The sequence below is a fragment of the Dermacentor andersoni genome, chromosome 1, assembly GCF_023375885.2.
Source record: "Dermacentor andersoni chromosome 1, qqDerAnde1_hic_scaffold, whole genome shotgun sequence".
NCBI lineage: Eukaryota > Metazoa > Arthropoda > Arachnida > Ixodida > Ixodidae > Dermacentor > Dermacentor andersoni.
Genome location: NC_092814.1, coordinates 170,946,306 through 170,958,335, shown reverse-complemented (window position 1 = coordinate 170,958,335; position 12,030 = coordinate 170,946,306).

Here is a 12,030-nt window from a genome sequence, read left to right as displayed (position 1 = left end):
TTGGTAAACCTGAAAGCCAAAGCTTCTTGTGGCCCTGACGATATCCCAAACATCTTTATAAAACGCTATCCTGAACTTATTGCCAGCTTTCTTGTAAGAATATTTTCTGCTTCTCTGCTGTCGGCACAACTGCCCGATGAATGGAGAGAGGCCCGAGTTGTTCCAATATTTAAAAAAAAGGTATCGATTAAGATTACAAAATATCGTCCCATTTCTCTGACATCACACTGCTGCAAGCTCTTCGAGCGCATCGCAGCAAACTATATAAAAGAATTCTTGGCTGAAAACAATGACATAAAAATTGTAACAGCGCAAACGCATGCAACCACAAAGTACCAAGGACGAGACACAAGCGCTTATGTCAAGTATGCACCAACTCGCACAGAAAGAAGTTTTAATGAAAACAATGAGCTTACGGAGTTTCAGCACGGCTTCAGAAATGGTTATTCGACTGTAACGCAATTGGTATCAGTGATTCATTCGTTCGCTATATCTCTCGACAATGACCAAATGGATGTAATATTTTTAGATTTCACAAAAGCCTTCAATAAGGTTCCGCACGACAAATTAATCTTCAAACTTAGAATTATTGGCATACGTGACATTTCCATAAACTGGATTATTGCTTACCCGACCAAACGCACTCAGTACGTTATAATTGGTGAACATAGCTCGGCCACTCTCCCAGTCACATCAGGGGTGCCCCAAGGTAGTGTCTTGGGGCCTTCACTGTTTCTAAGGTATATAAATGACGTCATTAAAACCATAACTCCTGGTGCGCAAATTAGACTGTTTACCGATGATTGTATTTTGTACAATGATATAACTTGTCAGAATGATCAGACTGTCCCCGAAAGGAATTTAAATAACATATTGAAGTGGTGTAATTAATGGGGTATGTTTGTTAACGCTGATAAATCCGTATTTCTTCGTATTACTGGTAAAAAAAAACACTAACGTTTTCTTATACGCTAGGTTCTTCAGCTCTGCGTGAGACTAACTACAAATACTTAGGTGTTACTTTGACTTCCACATTGTCATAGAACATGCACATTAATAATATTTGTTTTTCTGCTTTCCGCAAACTCTGTTTCCTAAGACACAAACTGAAAAATGCCCCTCCTAATGTAAAATTACTGTGTTATTTTTCATTTATTAGACCAAAATTAGAGTATGCATGTATATCATGGGATCCTTACACTAAGTCAAATATCGCGCGGCTTGAAGAAATACAAAGAAAGGCAGTTAGGTTTATATTTCATAAATTCGTAAGAGTGGACTCCCCCTCTAAAATTATGACAAAAAATTCCATGCGGACTCTTGGATCACGCCGAAAGCAGCTAAGGCTTTTACTCCTTTCCCTTCTTCTTAGCAACAGGCTCGAAATGAAACCATCGACTTACATAATGCCTGCAATAAGACGGCACACAAGACGGCCGCATCCGGACTCACTAACACCCTATTATGCTCGAACTGACACGTTTAAATTTTCTTTTTTCCCCAGAACAATATCAGACTGGAACGACAGTTTACAGACACAACGTGCCTAAAAATTGTATAAATTTGTACTTGCTTGTTCCTAATTTGTTCTCTTTTGTTTGTACGCATTCTCTTGCCCCTCTGCTTGGACCGAAAGGTCTGCAGTATGTACTAAATATTACATGCACTCATTATGAAGAAGAAATGAGCTTGCTTGATACAGATACAGCATACATGGTGGACACCATTACAGAATGCATAAATACTGCAGGACATGTAGCAGCCAGGAGAAGAAAAGAGAAAAAGTTCATTGCTTCATCAGATAATCACGCACCTCCGATTTAAGCGTGCCGAGTGGGGCACTGAAATCAATGTGAGTTTTTAAAAGGTTGTATAGTGTTAGTATGCAGTAATCCAGCCTAGATCTACCGAAATTTGTACGTGTACGCGGCACTGATTAGCCTGTTACGTATGCTGTAGTCATACGGGGAATGTTCTGTATCATTTGGAAGTTTATTTTTATACATGTCAAGAGATAGGTTATAATCATATAACTTAGACGCTTTAAACATATTATGTTTAATGAATAGGGGACCAGTGGGTAATAGGCTCGGGTGTCCATTAAAGTTCTCAAAGATTCTGAGTACCTTCTTTTGGAGCCGCTCTAGTTTCTTATAGTTGGCGGTCGATGTAGTACCCCAAGCAAAGTACAATATGAAAGACGCAAGTAAAAATTATATTGCATTCTTTATTGCATAAATTATTGCATTCATACTATATTGCATTCTTTAGCCTAATTAGAATTAATTCCCTCAGTCTGTAGAGGGAATTAATTCAAAGCACCTAGGTAACTTGAGAATTTGCCCGAAACTTACTTTTTCTCGCATTAACCCTTCGAATACAAAAAAAAAAATGCGCGTGAAGCTTGCTACGCAGCTATCCAGTACAAGCGTTGCTAGCGGCCTTGCATTTTACTCAGAAAGGGGAGTGCCTGGCCTCGAGAATATAAAAGGCACTATTGACTTTACATTGCGCGTAAATGATACGTCTGGTACACTCAACCGCAGCCATCCCACTGAAGGCGTCAAAGGCGGGTCAAAGGGGCTCCGAGTTATGGCATTAGCTCTGCACTGGTTGAATTCCTGGGAAAAGGAGGTTAAATCGACTGTTTTCTAGCTGAGTCAACAGCTCAGGGTCTTCGGGTGACGCTCCTTTCGGCGCTTGAGCTGACGCGGTATTTACTAAATCAGTGCGGATCTTCTTATGCATTTACAGCAAAGTTCAACCAAGATGTCTTGGAGAAATTTTTCGGCATTATACGCCAAGTAGGGGGACAAACCTGCCACCCTTCAATGCCTAAGTTTACTCAATTGTACAGTATGTTGTGCATATACAGTTTGGTGAAACCTCCAAAGTTTGGTAACTGTCGAATCGAGTGCTCCGAGGACGCATCTATGCTAACCTTGAAAGATTTCACGTCGGCATTCGAACAGCATGGTCCGGTGCAAAGCCGATTTGAACGGCTGAAAGCAAAACTGGGTGGGCTCATCTCGTACAGTGTGAAGTGCGAAGACGCATTTGACCATATTTATGCGGTCTCTGAGTGCATTGTATATTATGTGACGGGCTTCATGTGCCGCAAGTTGGTGAATATCATGCACATCATGCAATAGAGCGGCCTCACCGAGTCTGGTAAAATAAGTGAACTACCAGAGGCTGAACTTGTGAACTGCAAGACTCGTGGTGGCTTGGTGCATCCCACTAAGTCATTTTTTTCTCTGCTGATCGCCGCAGAGACGAAGTTTCAAAAGAACTCTGACAAACCGGATGCTTACGAGCTAATAACTGACAATGTGGTTGACAAGCATACGTTTGCGTGCGTTTACATGCTCTGATCACAAAGAAATGATCATGGCTTATTTGCTGCACTACCACGTGTCAATGAGAATGCGCTAGTATGCAAAAGAAAAAAGATCCAAAAGCGGAGGACAAGAATAATTTATTCTTGTCCTCCGCTTTTGGAGCTTTCAAAACTGGTTTGAACTAGCGCTTCGCAACGAAAGGCGTAGGAGGTTTCGTGCTCACGTACTTTCCTGCGCTCAATTGTGCCGTCGTGGTGCACTGATTTGATTGTACACTGCAACCATGAAAAATTATTCAGTTTCTAGCATATCGTAATTGTATTCACAAGTTAATTGCCAATAAAATGTTCAGTTACTTTTATTTTGCGCACTTTTTTTTCTGTTCTTAGGGAGCTGAACAATAGTCAAACAATTGGTGACCGCGCAACAGTGAAATTCAGTTACAGCCAGGCGATCATAAATCAAATACGTCCATAAGCCCAATGTTACTCACAACGAAGTGAAAGCCAAATTTTTTTGTTACGTTGTACATTCGCCGGTAAGAATTTTTATGCTTCCAGGAAAATACACGCGCGTCCCTTGCTATCGGCGCTCTGTGTCAGTTTTGTCGAAATTACCCGCGCCGATCAGAAATTTTTAAGCTCCATAGAGCTTGATACACTTATTTCTGAGGGCAAGGCCAACAGACAGCCTCTACAAGCTATTAAAATCATAAACAGCGTTTTAAAGCCAGAAAAATTGCGATAATAGCCCAATTTACACAGCACAGCGAAAGCTTGCGATGCGCGTCTTGGGCCTATAAACGCCTTTCGTCACTTGGCGACTGCTGTAGAAACTCGAGAGGTTAGGCGACGCGCTTGCGGCGCTCGTTTGGCTACCTCTCCTATTCTACCACCGTGGTCCCAGCTAACTTAAGCCAGAGTTTAAAAATATGTGAAAGCCACGTAGCTGGACAAAACCAAGGTAATGTTGCTTGCCGTCGCCTGGAGATACTCAGATTATTTTTTTTTCATTCTATCTAAATGCATAGTTAGTCCTAATTAATTAATCAACTTATCAAATATTATCATCATCATCATCAGCCTGGTTACGCCCACTGCATGGCAAAGGCCTCTCCCATACTTCTCCAGCCACCCCTGACATGTAGAAATTGTGGCCATGTTGTCCCTGCAATCTTCTTAATCTCATCCGCCCACCTAACTTTCTGCCGCCCCCTGCTACGCTTCCCTTCCCTGGAATCCAGTCCGTAACCCTTAATGACCATTGGTTATCTTCCCTCCTCATTACATGTCCTGCCCATGCCAATTTCTTTTTCTTGATTTCAACTAAGACGTCATTAACTCGCGTTTGTTCCCTCACCCAATCTGCTTTTTTCTTATCCCTTAACGTTACACTCATCATTCTTCTTTCCATAGCTCGTTGCGTCGTCCTCAATTTAAGTAGAACCCTTTTCGTAAGCCTCCAGGTTTCTGCCCCGTACGTGAGTACTGGTAAGACACAGGTGTTATACGCTTTTCTCTTGAGGGATAATGGTAACCTGCTGTTCATGATCTCAGAATGCCTGCCAAACGCACCCCAGCCCATTCTTATTCTTCTGATTATTTCAGCCTCATGATCCGGATCCGCCGTCACTACCTGTCCTAAGTAGATGTATTCCCTTGCCACTTCCAGTGCCTCGCTACCTATCGTAAACTGCTGTTCTCTTCTGAGACTGTTATACATTAGTTTTCTGCAGGTAAATTTTTAGACCCACCCTTCTGCTTTGCGTCTCGAGGTCAGTGAGCATGCATTGCAATTGGTCCCCTGAGTTACTAAGCAAGGCAATATCATCAGCGAATCGCAAGTTACTAAGGTATTCTCCATTGACTCTTATCCCCAATTCTTCCCAATCCAGGTCTCTGAATACCTCCTGTAAACATGCTCTGAATAGCATTGGAGAGATCATATCTCCCTGCCTGACGCCTTTCTTTATTGGGATTTTGTTGCTTTCTTTGTGGAGGACTACGGTGGCTGTGGAGCCGCTATAAATATCTTTCAGTATTTTTACATATGGCTCATCTACACCCTGATTCCGTAGTGCATCCATGACTGCTGAGGTTTCGACTGAATCAAACGCTTTTTCGTAATTAATGAAAGCTATATATAAGGGTTGGTTATATTCCGCACATTTCTCTATCACCTGATTGATAGTGTAAATATGGTTTATTGTTGAGTATCTTTTACAGAATCCTGTCTGGTCCTTTGGCTGACAGAAGTCTAAGGTGTTCCTGATTCTATTTGCGATTACCTTAGTAAATACTTTGTAGGCAACGGACAGTAAGCTGATCGGTCTATAATTTTTCAAGTCTTTGGCGTCCCCTTTCTTATGGATTAGGATTATGTTATCGTTCTTCCAAGATTCCGGTACGCTCGAAGTCATGAGGCAATGCGTATACAGGGTGGCCAGTTTTTCTAGAACAATCTGCCCACCATTCTTCATCAACTCTGCTGTTACCTGATCCTCCCCAGCTGCCTTCCCCCTTTGCATGGCTCCCAAGGGTTTCTTTACTTCTTCCGGCGTTACTTGTGGTATTTCAAATTCCTCTGGACTATTCTCTCTTCCATTATCGTCGTGGGTGCCACTGGTACTGTATAAATCTCTATAGAACTCCTCAGCCACTTGAACTATCTCATCCATATTAGTAATGATATTGCCAGCTTTGTCTCTTAACGCATGCATCTGATTCTTGCCTATTCCTAGTTTTTTCTTCACTGCTGTTAGGCTTCCTCCGTTCCTGAGAGCATGTTCAATTCTATCCATATTATACTTCCTTATGTCAGCTGTCTTACGCTTGTTGATTAACTTGGAAAGTTCTGCCAGTTCTATTCTAGCTGTAGGATTAGAGGCTTTCATACATTGGCGTTTCTTGATAAGTTCTTTCGTCTCCTTAGATAGCTTACTGGCATCCTGTCTAACGGAGTTACCACCGACTTCTATTGCACACTCTTTAATGATGCCCATAAGATTGTCGTTCATATCTTCCACACTAAGGTCCTCTTCCTGAGTTAAAGCTGAATGCCTGTTCTGTAGCTTGATCCGGAATTCCTCTATTTTCCCTCTTACCGCTAACTCATTGATCGGCTTCTTATGTACCAGTTTCTTCCGTTCCTTCCTCAAGTCTAAGCTAATTCGAATTCTTACCATCCTATGGTCACTGCAGCGCACTTTGCCGAGCACGTCCACATCTTGTATGATGCCAGGGTTAGCGCAGAGTATAATGTCTATTTCATTTCTAGTCTCGCCATTCGGGCTCCTCCACGTCCACTTTCGGCTATCCCGCTTGCGGAAGAAGGTAGTCATTATCCGCATATTATTCTGGTCGGCGAACTCTACTATCAAATATTATAATTAGATGAAAAGCGTCAGTGAGAAAATTGTAGAGCAACATGAAAAATTCCCGACACAGCTTTCCGTTGCTCAATAGGTGCTGCAGAAAAGTGTTTTTCCGAGCGTGAAAGAAGCGCGCGAATACACGCAAAGTGCATCTAAATGCATCTAAATGTTCATAGTACAAGTCATACGTCATCGCCATAATTTTATTATACAGATTTTACGCACTTTATTGCGTATATTTTAAGGCCCCTTTACAGCCACGTCACACCAACCCCATAGTAATCATAAGTACATTGCAAACCCATTAGCACAGACATGGCGCTCTTTGGCCATACCTGGCCCTTGCGCCAAAAAACCCCCATACATCATCATACACGCAAAGTGTCTCGAGCGGCTGCAGTCACGCGGCAATTTTGCGTGCATTTGCGGGCTTCTTTCATGCTGGGAGGAGGAGGAGGATGGAACTTTATTAATACAGAAATCGTTGCGCGGTCTATTCCTGGGTGGCTCCCTCTGACAGGGCTGCACTGGCGATCGCGGCTCGCCGGGCCTGGTCGAGGGTCGCCACGTGGCTTCCCAGGTCGAGTTCGGAGAGTCTCGCCTCTCAAGGCCACGTAGTGAGTGTGTGTGCCGTGACTCGTGGCAAATTTGCGTCGCCCGGGCAGTCGATTTTCTTACTGACACTTTTCATCTAACTATAATATTTGAGACGTTGATTAATTAATTAAGACTAATCCAATTAGGCAGAATTAAAAAAGACATAATTTGAGTATGTCCAAGCGACGGCAAAAAACGTTACCTTTGTTCTGTCCAGCTATGGGGCATTTGCATATTTTTAAACTCTGGCTAAACTTAGCGGGTATAACCTGTATATGCGGGTGATGTTTGTATTTGGGCCTCAGGTTCATGCGCCAACTTTGTTCAGTCTACTTCGCAGGAAGGCCTAAACATTGTGGACAAATTCTTAAAGGAAAGAGGAATGTAACTGTCTTACATTAAGACGGCTATGCTACCCTTCACCAGATGATACCTAAAAGACTTTCAACTGCGCCTTGAAGGACAACCTTTGGACGTAGTCAAACAACAGAAATTTCTGGGTGTTATACTAGACAGGCAACTTTCTTGGAATTCTCAAGTTAAAGCCCTCGAAGAGCAAATAAACTTGCGGAAGGCGGCGCGAAGAGGCAGCCGCCGTGGCCGTGGTTTATTTAGGCCGGCCAGTCATGGCGCCACAGGATCTCTTGAGCGGCGGCCGCTCAGGTGGAGCGCCCTAGGTGTTCCATCCTCGCGCTACATGCACGTGAGCCGTCTTCTTCCTCGGCTCTGGAGCCGATAGTCGCGCCGCTACAGGGCCCTCCTACGAGTGCGAAGCGCGATTGAAAATATGTGCAAAAGGCGCGCGTATAGAAAGAAGAGAGACTGCAAGCCGATATAGATGAGCGGCAACTCGTATCGTCCGTTAAGGTCCAGGTAAAGCCCGTGTTGCGGCGAAGGGCACAAATAGTTCTCTGGTGGTCGTGGTGAGAGTGCCTGCACACAGGGCGCATTGTCTTGTGCGTTGACAACGACGTCGTCTTGCGTTGTCGACGTCTGCGCACCCAGAGTGGTGCAACTCGGCAAGCACAGTTGAGACGTATTGGCCGGTTCTTGGCGCGTGCCGAGAGTTCAGGCCGTTAAGGCGAACAACGCAGAAGGCGCTGTCGTCGAACGGCGTGCAACGGTGGCAGTGGCAGAGAACTGCCGGAGGCGATGTTCCTTGTTGCCCTTGCCGATTCATGCTGCGTCACCATTTCAGGTGCGGGTACGGGTGTGCAGGGTGGCGTGCAGGCCGGCCGCTGCTCGGTTGTTGCGTAATTTTTCAGTGCTTTTGTCAGAGGGGCGACGGAAAGCAGATGGTAATGGTGTCGTTGTTGGTAGTGTCGGGTTGACACAATCTGAGAGAGATGTACTGCACCAGGCAGCAACGGCAGCGTAGGTTGTGAGCGGTGCGCAGTCACAGTGATGCCGTAGTTCGAAGTCACGTCCTGCTGCAGATTCTCGTGGTGTCTCGGGCCTGATAGAAGTCGGAGCTCCGAAAGAATATCGTCTGGCAGCTCGCGACTTGCTTTGAAATAGCGCAAGCGTTGGTCTCTCACGTTGTTGTCGTAGAAATGATGCTCAACCTGAAGAAACCAGATGGCAGAGCTGCTCCTGCGAAATTTCGGTAGGCCATGCATGCGTGGAAAGTTCGAGCACAGAATATGGGAAGGCTCGCCTGCTGATGCTTGTGGCGCAATCTGGAATGCCCACAGTATCAGGGTTGCGGTGGTCGCTGAATGCATCGCCAAGGTTGTGCTTGTGGCGTCGCCGTGCTGCGAGAGTGAAATTTGCGCTTAGTGGAGCCGGTGGGAGAACCTCTGAATTGGTGATGAGTGAGGTGCCCCCGAACGGAAAGCGGATAGCTTGCGGGAACGTCCAAGGAAGGAGAGCGGCGGGCTGTAGAATAGCCCAAAGCGGCTGCGTTTGGCCCAGTGAATTCATTGGAAGGAGTCGTCGCGGAGCTGCCCTTGAGATGGGAAGGAGACTCACGGACCGAGTAGAGGTTTGAGGCTGGGGCCGGCGCGTGCTAACGATCGGCACGGGTCGACGCAGGAGATGTGGGACGACAAGACGCGGAATGACGCGATGGTTCAAATAGCGAGAGCTGTTGTCCCTGAGCGCTCGAGGTGGCGTAGTGAGCAAGGACGGCTGCCCCCAAGTCGTCGTAGAAGTCGGGGCCTGGAGGCGGCAGCCGAGCCTAAAACGGAGCCGGAGCCTGGAGCGCAGCCGGAGCGTGGAACCTTGTTGATACGGAAGTGGCTGTCCAGCTGGATGAACCAGATGTCCGGCATATCGATGTACAATTCCCGATCATCATACACTCTCGCCTTGGTAGAGTCGGTGCGTTGACGCTGGCGTGGCTGGGCTCGGTCGCCCGGTTTCACCAATTTGTGGGAGGCGGCGCGAAGAGGTGGCCCCGTGGCCACGGTTTATTTAGGTAGGCCAGCCGCAGTGCCGCGGGACTTCGGTAGTGGCAGCTACCGCGGCCGCTCAGGTCGAGCGCCTTAGCGTGTTGTTGTTGCTGCCTCAAAACGTGCCTCGTACCCACAGGGGGGATTGGCCACACTAGGTTGATCGAGAAGTGCATCCCACAAAATACCATAAGGGGGTAAAGGCAAAATATTCAAAACGAAGCACTATAGACAACTAAATGATAACAAATTTTGAGAGGGCTATACATAAATTAAGAAAAAATTTAAAATAAGAAACTGTCCCACAGTCGGTACCCTAGTAGTGAGACCCTCCTCACACTTCAATGAACTTTTGTATATCAGTAATCACCGACACATGGCTTGTACCTAATTGACAGGCACCAAAGGACAAAATGTTTAGTGTAGTAAGTGCTAACCCCAGCTGAGTAGTTGGAAATATGAGGAACATTCTGCGGAGGGAAGAGAAGCGGCGGCAAGAAAGAAAGAAATGACCCACAGTTACTTGTTCATTACAAAAAGAGCAGAGGTTAGTTATGAATAAGCCAGATCTATGAAGGTAAACCTTTAGGCGGGGAACTCATCAAGCTTCCGTTGTAAAGGTGACCTCGCATTGCCGTGAAAAGCATTTGCTCGTGTTCCACCGGAAATTTAGTCTACAATTATCTGCGGAAAGTAGGGATGATTAACTGTTATAATTTAGAAATAAGAGGCGTTTAAATCTAGCTCCTGTTAAAAAAGCAAAATCAGGAAGAATATTTAAGACTGGACCATTTAGTGACGACTATGAGAGCGAGTCCACTGATTCATATAAACAGATTCCACTATGACCGGGTACCTAGACAAAGCAGACTTCAGGCAAATTGTCGGGGGCAAAAATCGAAAATATACTCAGTAGGTGTGACCGATTATCAAAAGTTGAATGTGTACAAACCAAAAGCGCGTCGCTAACAATTATTAATTTAGATTTCTGTGGGCACAGTGTTTTAATGGCCAGAATAATTGCCAAAAATTCTGCAAGAAATATTCGGGTGCAATCAGCGAGACGGAGAGCAAAAGACCGGTTAAGCTGATTTGAAAAGATGCCAACTCCGGCCTTCTTTAAATTGTATGTTGCGTCCGTTGAAATAACCGGGTGAGACGGAAATTGACTAAGATAATCTTGAAGGAGACAAAGTATTTTCGCTGGAAGAAGTTTTGCGTGTTTTGCAAAACTATCATGAAGAATCAGTTTCACCTTGATTATTTTTGGAGAAATCAGGTACGGTAGACGAATATGAAGTTTAGGTAACAGCGTCCGAACAAAAAGAACTTGTGGTTGTCGATAACGCCGCCAGCGTATTCTGAAAAATGAATCGGGAGAGTTGTTGAAGATGTATTGCAAACGGAAGAAGGACGCATCGTAAAGCTTCAGAAAAGTCAGAACAGTAAGTTGCTGAAATCTGGACTCAAGCGGAAAAATTGCAGCCTCTAGATAAAGTGCACCGTTAGCCACAAAACTTAGCATCCAAGACAAAGACACAGCGCTTGGATTTGTTGTAGTATGATAGGTATTAGCTTGTATGCAGCACATCCTGAAAAAAGAACACAGCCGAATTCTAGAATGGGGTGGACGTAAATTTTATAAATCATCAGCAGCGTAGCCTTACGCATATCCCTTCTTTTATTACTGAAACGGCGCAACAATCCTATTGGACGTTCTCCTTTACTAGCATTTGTTTCGATTTGATGCTGCCAATTTAGCGTACAATCATATGTTACCCCTAACTACTTTAATGCTGCAACTTGCGGTATCGTCTCATTTCGGCAATGAGGAAAAATGAAAACGGGATTTGACAATGGAAACACAAGTAATGAGCATTTCTTGACGTAAAGGGAAAAAGACAGTTCGTTCAGCCAGGACTCGAGTGCAGAAAAATAAGATTGCAAAATCTGGTGTAGTGTATTGATATCCCGTGATGAGGAGAAAAATGCAATGTCATCAGCACAGGGATAGAGTTGCATATCCTGATGAACTGGGACAGAAGATAAAATATTAAACAAAAGCGGAGAAAGAACTGATCTCTATGCTATACCTCTCGTCTGTTTAAACGTACCCGATGTCACCCCATCCTTGAAACAAAAGAATTGTCAATCAGAAAGGAACACCTCTATTCAGGCCACTATATAGCCTGGAACAGCACAGCTCGGTAATCTAGAGATTAAAATTCTATGCTAGACACTGTCATATGCTTCTGCAATATCTAAAGTTACCAAAGCTGATACATCTGATAGTCCTGCGAGTCGAATGCTAAATGCACTTACGCCG